Source organism: Bison bison, unplaced genomic scaffold (assembly GCF_000754665.1).
Source record: "Bison bison bison isolate TAMUID 2011002044 unplaced genomic scaffold, Bison_UMD1.0 scf7180017864136, whole genome shotgun sequence".
Taxonomy (NCBI): Eukaryota; Metazoa; Chordata; class Mammalia; order Artiodactyla; family Bovidae; genus Bison; species Bison bison.
The window spans coordinates 6,656,895-6,667,144 of record NW_011494708.1 but is presented as its reverse complement, the minus strand read 5'-3'; positions in this window follow the sequence as shown (position 1 = coordinate 6,667,144).

Here is a 10,250-nt window from a genome sequence, read left to right as displayed (position 1 = left end):
TTTGCAGTGATTTTGGAGCCCAAAAAATAAAGTCAGCCACTGTTTCCACTGTTTCACCATCTATTTGCCATGAAGTGATGGGACCAGATGCCATGATCTTAGTTTTCTGAATGTTGAGCTTTAAGCCAACTTTTCCACTCTCCTCTTTCACTTTCATCAAGAGGCTCTTTAGTTCTTCTTCACTTTCTGCCATAAGGGTGGTGTCATCTGCGTATCTGAGGTTACTGATATTTCTCCCAGCAATCTCGATTGCAGCTTGTTCTTCCTCCAGCCCAGCATTTCTCATGATGTACTCTGCATATAAGTTACATAAACAGGGTGACAATATACAGGCTTGATGTACTCCTTTTCTTATTTGGAACCAGTCTGTTGCTCCATGTCCACTTCTAACTGTTGCTTCTTGACCTGCATCCAGATTTCTCAAGAGGCAGGTCAGGTGGTCTGGTATTCCCATCTCTTGAAGAATTTTCCACAGTTTGTTGTGATCCACACAGTCAAAGGCTTTGGCATAGTCAATAAAGCAGAAATAGATGTTTTTCTGAAATTCTCTTGCTTTTTTGATGATCCAGAGTATGTTGGCAATTTAATCTCTAGTTCCTTTGCCTTTTCTAAAACAAGCTTGAACATCTGGAAGTTCATGGTTCACGTATTGCTGAAGCTTGGCTTGGAGAATTTTAAGCATTACTTTACTAGTCTGTGAGATGAGTGCAATTGTGTGGTAGTTGGAGCATTCTTTGGCATTGCCTTTCTTTGGGATTGGAATGAAAACTGACCTTTTCCAGTCCTGTGGCCACTGCTGAGTTTTCCAGATTTGCTGGCATATTGAGTGCAGCACTTTCACAGCATCATCTATCAGGATTTGAAATAGCTGAACTGGAATTCCATCACCTTCACTAGCTTTGTTTGTAGTGATGCTTTCTAAGGCCCACTTGACTTCACATTGCAGGATGTCTGGCTCTAGGTCAGTGACCACACCATTGTGATTATCTGGGTAGTGAAGATCTTTTTTGTATAGTTCTTCTGTGTATTCTTGCCACCCCTCTTAATATCTTCTGCTTCTGTTAGGTCCATACCATTTCTGTCCTTTATCGAGCCCATCTTTGTATGAAATGTTCCCTTGGTATCTCTAATTTTCCTGAAGAGATTTCTAGTCTTTCCCATTCTGTTCTTTTGGTCTGTTTCTTTGCATTGATCGCTGAGGAAGGCTTTCTTATCTCTCCTTGCTATTCTTTGGAACTCTGCATTCAGACACTTATGTCTTTCCTTTTCTCCTTTGCTTTTCACTTGTCTTCTTTTCATGGCTATTTGTAAGGCCTCCCAAGACAGCCATGTTGCTTTTTGCATTTCTTTTCCCAGGGGATGGTCTTGATCCCTGTCTCCTGTACAATGTCAAGAACCTCAGTCCATTATTCATCAGGCACTCTGTCTATCAGATCTAGTCCCTTAAATCTATTCCTCACTTCCACTGTATAATCATAAGGGATTTGATTTAGTTCATAGCTGAATGGCCTAGTGGTTTTGCTGAATCTTTGTAGAAGTTTACTAATTCTGTAATATCCAAGTAAGAGAATGCTGATACAATATATGATTTTTTAACTTGTCCAACCTAATAGTGAAAAGGAGTTATTTTATTTAGTTTTATTAAAATTAAAATCCAGTCTATAAATTTTCCAGTGAGTACTGGTATGTCTGTATGCTGCATGCTTTTCTTATTATTTAAAATATGACTTTATGAAATTTTCAGTTTAACAATTAGTGATTACAATTTCTTTGGAACATTTCTCTTGAGAGCTTTCCAAGTAAGTAGAAGCATGAATCAAAGATTTAGTAGTTCTCCATGTGCTAATGTCCATAAATCTTCACAACATATTAATGAATCTTGAAAATCACCAAGTAGATCTCCCATCATATTTAATGTGTGGTAGAGTATAGACAAAAATCCAAGAGCTATATTTCTGGACTTTTGTTCATACATATTGCATGATTTGGATGGTCTGGAATCTGATTCATTTATTTTATTCTCTTACAGAGGCAATTGGGTGTCTGGTAAGTGAATTTTTCTATGGAAATATTTATTGTGAAACAGAAGCATGAAAAATATCCAAAAAATCATCCAGATTGGTATTTGCATGTGGGCAGGCTTAATCCCTTCAGTCCTGTCGACTTTTTGCAATCCTATGGACCACAGCATGCCAGCCTCCTCTGTCCATGGGATTCTCCAGGCAAGAATACTGGAGTGGGTTGCCATGCCCTCCTCCAGGGGATCTTTCAGACCCAGAGAACCGAACCTGCATCTTCTGCATCTCCTGCATTGGCAGGCAGGTTCTTTACCACCACCACCACCTGGGAAGCCCAGATTGGTATTTACAATCAATTAAATCATTTCCTACAATTTCAGGCTGATGCTTAACAAAGGAAGGAAACTCCATATTTTTATGGACATTATATTGGCAGTTGAGATGGAAAATATGTTAGCAGTGTATGGCTAAATTCATGTTTTCTTATTAAGACTGACAGACATTTCTAACTATAATTTGCATTGATTAGTTATTTAAAAGGAAAGTGTTGCTGGGTTTAATTATTACATGTATAATTGGAAGTTGCATGAAAGACACCATATATCAAACTTCGAGTTCAATTTGGCAATTTTTTCTCATTTCATCAGGTTTTCTTATTTAAATCTCCATTTTCTTTCAGGTATCTAATTAGCTATAATTGGAGTCATCACCATTCAAATACTCTCAGAAGACCTTGAATATGCACAGTAGAAAGAAAATAGTTTCAACTTGACAGTTCTAACATAGTGTAAATTAAAATACATGTTGCAGCCACCTTATCTGGGAGTGGGAAGTAGGGAATTCATTCATCCTGTAAAGATATTACTTATAGGAAATTATATAATTATAGGCATAATAAAATAATGTAAATATAGGAAAATAATTTTCAACCAGTCCATACTAAAGGAGATCAGCCCTGGATGTTCTTTGGAAGGAGTGATGCTAAAGCTGAAAGTCCAGTACTTTGGCCACCTCATGTGAAGAGTTGACTCATTGAAAAAGACTCCGATGCTGGGAGGGATTGGGGGCAGGAGGAAAAGGGGACGACAGAGGATGAGATGGCTGGATGGCATCATCGACTAGATGTACGTGAGTCTCAGTGAACTCCGGGAATTGGTGATGGACAGGGAGGCCTGGCTGCTGTGATTCATGGAGTCGCAAAGAGTCGGACACAACTGAGCAACTGAACTGAACTGAATTTTTAATAAACACAGCTTCTAGATACATCTAGTCTGTTCAGAAAAGAGAACAGTATCCTGTCAACTTTTATAATTGCTGTTCAAACTGTGATTAGTTTTATATTCAAACTCATCTCTAATAATTTGTATGTAATTACTCCTGTTATTTATGGTCAAATTTTTACATACATATTGTATCAAATGTCTCATTATTTTAATTTTCACATCTAGGAGATGGTATAGGTGTCAGAACTGTGTAAAACTTTTTGAAATCTCTCCTGTTTCTCAAAAGTCCAAATTCCGAATATGGAGGTGAAAACTTCAATTCATACAGATCAACATCACAAAAGCAATGTTATGAGCTGTTTATATTTATCTTTTCTTCAGATTATTTTTTAAATTTAGTTGTGGAATTTCTGGATATTCTCTTGTGAAACTAGGGTGAATGTATGAAATCCTTAGGCCAGTTTCCATTGCTCTGTGTTTACTTTGAAGCAGAAGTTCCTTAAGTGAGTTATGGGACCACATTAGAATCATGGTTTCTAGATGGAACAATCTTCTGAAACATAATCCAGTAATTTCCACCCTGAAGACAAAAGACAGGATAACAATGGGGGACATAGCCAGACTTTAATGGTTTTAGAAATCTGGATCACTTTCATCCAGACATAAATTTTCTTGTTTTCACTTGCCTCTCTGTTTTACCTCTCTATACACACTATTCACTCTATTGTCTTCTTAAGATCTCTGTTTTAATTTTTGCTCTCTAGTGTTTTCCCCTCCTAACATAAGAAATCTGATTGTATGCCATTTTTCTTGTTTATTGGTATAAATAGGGATCATATTCACCTCTAAACTTTTCATCAAGATTTTTAAAAATTATCAGACTGCAGAGTAAAAGAAGTAAAATCCCCTTCAAGCTTAAATTTTCATTGCACGCTGGTAAAGAGTCTGCCTGCCAGTTCAGGAGATGTAAGAGACTTGAATTTTGATCCCTGGTTGGGAAGATCTCCTGGAGTAGGAAATGGCAACCCACTCCCATATTCTCGCCTGGAAAATTCCATGACAGAGGAGCCTGGCGTGTTACAGTCCATAGGATTGCAAAGAGCTAGACACAACTGAGCACATACACACACACTTACATAAATATATAAATAGAAATACATTTAATTTCCAACTTAATTGTCCTCATTTAACAAAAAACAATTATATTCAAGTATTTAAGAGGATGTGTAAAATTGAGAAGTAGGCATAACCCAGCATTGAGAGAATTTTTTATGATTCCTCAGTTTCAAGCTATGATCTTTCTCTCATTTCATGTAGCTTTGGCTGAATAACTTACCCTGAAGCTTCATCACTTTTATTGGCTAAAGAAGAAATACATCTAAGGAGGAAATACATACCATTCTTGTATATTTCACCTATTAAGAAAACATAACATTGTAGACCCAAAATAACTATATTCAGCATCCTATAATAAACCATAATGGAAAAGAAAAAAAAAAAAGAAAATGCAACATAAATTTATATAGTCTATAATTTTATATGTTATTCAAATATTTTCAAATTATAAGTTAATCTTTTTTCCCCCAAAGAAAAAACTGTTTCTTCAGAGTCACAGTGACTGAATCTTCAAGGAGGAGCAGAGAATTAGAACTTGTACAAAATTATCTCTTTCCTACTCAGACATCAAAGAGATAATGTCTTTCCCAACTAAAGAATGAGAGAGAGGAAGAGAAACATAGAAAGAAAAAATGAAGAGAGAAAAGAAGGAGAAAGAGAGAACAGTGAATTGGGCTATAATATAGTCAAAGTTTTTTGAAAAAAAAAGTAACACATCTTGGTTTGAGAGAAACCTGCTAACAAAATAATAGGTTCTATTCAGAAATGATTTATCTATTGTACAAATACTTTATTTCTTATGAAAAAACTGTATTTTCTTTTTATTCATATAAAATATACTTGTTATTTTGAAGTTGTCATTATATGCTGATTATTTGACCCCATTTCAAAAAGGCAATTTAGAAAGATATTCTTTATACAACAGTCTAATTAATCCAATTGACATAGCCATGTTAAAATATTAAGGTGGAATACATAGAGCAGAAAAATGAAATATTAAACTAAGGGATTTACATAATCTTGGGCACAGATGCCAGATTTCAAAAGCCAACATCACCTTTCATAATTGAAAGCAGAATACCTTTGTGAAGAATCATCTATTAAAACCAAAGTACTATTTCAATAAAGCATTAAGATTGCTGCATAGAAAGCCCCTTGAGTAGCTCTCTGAAATAACAGTGGATTGCTATTCTAATCCACAGTGGAACATGTTAATAAGTGTGATAAATGACTCACAGGGAGCTTCAGATTTCAATGTCATTGGAATTAGAATCAAGCAAAGGCTGGCCCTGGGTGATGGATGTAGAGGATTTTCGTGGTAAACACTTGCAATGTCAGGACAATACCGGCTTATGGAACACTCAGAGGCAAAATTCATGTCCATTTGTCAACTTGTTGCCTAAGGATAAAAATGTAGACAGAAAACTAGTCTTGAACAAGTAATACACTCCCTCACATTTCATAATCCTTCAAAATGATACAAAACAGAGAAATTAAAGGACATAATTTATCAAGTTAAACCACTTTACACTTAGAGACATAACCTTGATAATAGAGTGGATTAGGAAGATACAGTACAATCAACTGAATTGATATTATTGCCATATTTTCCTTCTTACTTTTTTTTTCTTTAGTTGTGCAAGCTTTATGAAGGTGTAAATGTATGTGCTGTGCTGAGTTGCTTCAGTCATGCCCAACTCTTTGAGACCCTATGGACTGTAGCCTACCAGACTCATGTCCATGGGATTTTCCAGGCAAGAATACTTGAGTGGGTTGCTGTGTCCTCCTGTATGGGATCTTCCCAACCCAGGGACTGAACCTGTGTCTCTTACATCTCCTGCATTGGCAAGCAGGTTCTTTACCACAAGTGCCACCTGGGAAGTCCATATATATGTATATGTGATGCTATTTTTGGTTTTATTTTCTAAAGAGATACAGATCACATATATACAGACAAAATTTCTTTTGACTGTTTCAACTGAGACAGATGCAGAGTAAGGATATTATGAAATTTTTAAAAATTCATGACACTCTATAGAATAGTGGAGTATTGTACTTTAGTATTTAAATAAAAGAAAGACTTGCATTATGTATATTATATTTTCAATGATGTACTTGGATATTATTGAATGTTCCTTAGGAGACATGCTTCTGATTTATACTTCATTTTCTAAGTTAACATTTTCCTCACTATTTTTCCAACATGTAGTCTATATCACAGAAATACACAAAGTACCTAGATCTGTATGAAACTGAAAACAAACAAACAAATGTAGAGGGCTAAACCGAACAACAACAACAAAAAAGGGTTGATAAAACTAAATAGAGAAAATGCCTTCTCAAATGTTGTTATTCATGAAATCACAAAACACCACCAATTTCAAAAATAGTATGACGAAAATATTATTTACCTTTATAAATAACATTCACAAAATTGATCAAAATAAAATAACTTTAAAATATTTTCTTTAATATATGGGCAGTTTCCAACATTGTTTTTGGTCATTGCCATTTCACCAAAGCAGTGCTTTCCAAACTGTCACATGCATAGAATCTTAGTCAAATAAAGATTGTGATGCAGTTTATCTGCTTGGTGGGAACCCAGGTGCTAATTTCCACACAAGATTTTTAGGTAAAACTGTTTTTCCTATAGTGCTGGTCTCATCTTGGTGAGCTAGTCACTAAAGGCACATCCTTGAATTCAATCAGAAGGTAATATTCAAGAGAGTTTTCAAGGAGAGAAAAGCTATTGCTCTATGGTGGCTACAATTACATGAATAAAGAATATACTAATGCTGAGTCCCTTTTGGTTTCAATTAATGTCCAAAAGTGACAGAAAGTGGGGGTCATGGTTAGAGGTTTTGACTACACAATCAAATATTTGGATTTGAGTCCCATCTTCACTCTTAACTAGCCTTTGGATTCATGCTTATGATTCCTCTTCTGTAAGCCTATAATACCATTAAAAGTTATTTAGTGTTTGTGATGGTTAAATGAGGCAAAACCTATAAAATACTTAACTCCTGGCATATGATAAACCCTTATTATTATTTGTATTAAGAGGTAATGCTACTGACTTTGGAAAAAGAAAACTTGTATTTTAATTTCTGCTATTCCACTTAAGGATTAAAAGACCCTTAATCCTTTAAAAGTATTTTAAGTCTTCTGATCTCAATTTCATCAGTTATAGAATGTGAATAATTATATGCATTTTAAGGTGACTGCCACCTGACATTAGTTGTAAAGAACCCAGCTGCGAATGCAGGAGATGTAAGCAACATGAGTTTGATCACTGAGTCAGGAACACTCCCTGGAGGAGGGCAAGGTAACTCTCTCCAGTACATTCTTGCCTTGGAAATATCATGGACAGAGCGGCCTGGCAGGCTACAGTCCATAGGGTTGTGAAGAGTTGGACCTACCTGAAGAGACTTAGCACACATGTGCATTTTAAAGGGCTAATGAGATGAATCAGTTCAGTGGAGTAGGTCAGTTGTCTCCAACTCTTTGTGACCCCATGAGTTGCTGCATGCCAGGCCTCCCTGCCCATCACCAACTCCCGGAATTCACTCAAACTCACGTCCATTGAATCAGTGATGCCATCTAGCCATGTCACCCTCTGTCTTCCCCTTCTCCTCCTGCCCCCAATTCCTCCCAGCCTCAGAGTCTTTTCCAATGAGTCGACTCTTCGCATGAGATGGCCAAAGTACTGGACTTTCAGCTTTAGCATCAGTCCTTCCAAAGAACACAGAGGACTGATCTCCTTCAGAAGGGACTGGTTGGAACTCCTTGCAGTCCAAGGGGCTCTCAGGAGTCTTATCCAATACCACAGTTCAAAAGCATCAGTTCTTCGGCACTTAGCCTTCTTCACAGTCCAACTCTCACATCCATACATGACCACAGGAAAAACCAAAGCCTTGACTAGATGGACCCATGTTGGCAAAGTAATGTCTCTGCTTTTGAATATGCTATCTGGGTTGGTCATAACTTTTCTTCCAAGGAGTAACTGTCTTTTAATTTCATGGCTGCAGTCACCATCTGCAGTGATTTTGGAGCCCAAAAAAATAAAGTCTGACACTGTTTCCACTGTTTCCCCATCTATTTCCCATGAAGTGATGAGACCAGATGCCATGATCTTAGTTTTCTGAATGTTGAGCTTTAAGCCAACTTTTTCACTCTCCTCTTTCACTTTCATCAAGAGGCTTTTTAGTTCCTCTTCACTTTCTGCCATAAGGGTGGTGTCATCTGCATATCTGAGGTTATTGATATTTCTCCCGGCAATCTTGAATCCAGCTTGTGCTTCTTCCAGTCCAGCGTTTCTCATGATGTACTCTGCATAGAAGTTAAATAAGCAGGGTGATAATATACAGCCTTGATGTATTCCTTTTCCTATTTGGAAACAGTTTGTTGTTCCATGTCCATTTCTAACTGTTGCCTTCTGACCTGCATATAGGTTTCTCAAGAGGCAGATCAGGTGGTCTGGTATTCCCATCTCTTGAAGAATTGTCCACAGTTTATTGTGATCCGCACAGTCAAAGGCTTTCGCATATAGAACACTACATATGAAAATATTTTATAAACCCTAAAATTATGAAACTTTTAAGTATAATTTCTACTCCTTGAGTGTTAAAGTTTTTGAAAGAATTGTTTAAATTCATTAAGTGTTGGTAGAAACACAGTAACACCATGTAATTTTATTGATACAATATATAAAGATGGGCTTGATAAAGGACAGAAATGGTATGGACCTAACAGAAGCAGAAGATATTAAGACGAGATGGCAAGAATACACAGAAGAACTATACAAAAAAGATTTTCACCACCCAGATAATCACGATGGTCTGATCACTGACCTAGAGCCAGACATCCTGGAATGTGAAGTCAAGTGGGCCTTAGAAAACATCACTATGAACAAAGCTAGTGAAGGTGATAAAATTCCAGTTGAGCTATTCCAAATCCTGAAAGATGATGCTGTGAAATGCTTCACTCAATATGCCAGCAAATCTGGAAAACTCAGCAGTGGCTACAGGACTGGAAAAAGTCAGTTTTCATTCCAATCCCAAAGAAAGGCAGTGCCAAAGAATGCTCCAACTACCGCACAATTGCACTCATCTCACACGCTAGTAAAGTAATGCTCAAAATTCTCCAAGCCAGGCTTCAGCAATATGTGAACCATGAACTTCCTGATGTTCAAACTGGTTTTAGAAAAGGCAGAGGAACCAGAGACCAAATTGCCAACATCTGATGGATCATGGAAAAGCAAGAGAGTTCCAGAAAAACATCTATTTCTGCTTTATTGACTATGCCAAAGCCTTTGACTGTGTGGATCACAACAAACTGTGGGAAATTCTTCAAGAGATGGGAATACCAGACCACCTGACCTGCCTCTTGAGAAATCTGGATGCAGGTCAGGAAGCAACAGTTAGAACTGGACATGGAACAACAGACTGGTTCCAAATAGGAAAAGGAGTAGGTCAAGGCTGTATATTGTCACCCTGTTTATTTAAATTGTATGCAGAATACATCATGAGAAACGCTGGACTGGAAGAAGCACAAGCTGGAATGGAGATTGCCGGGAGAAATATCAATAACCTCAGATATGCAGATGACACCACCCTTATGGCAGAAAGTGAAGAGGAACTAAAAAGCCTCTTGATGAAAGTGAAAGAGGAGAGTGAAAAAGTTGACTGAAAGCTCAACATTCAGAAAACGAAGATCATGGCATCCGGTCCCATCACTTCATGGGAAATAGATGGGGAAACAGTGGAAACAGTGTCTGACTTTATTTTTGGGGCTCCAAAATCACTGCAGATGGTGATTGCAGCCATGAAATTAAAAGATGCTTACTCCTTGGAAGGGAAGTTATGACCAACCTAGATAGCATATTCAAAAGCCT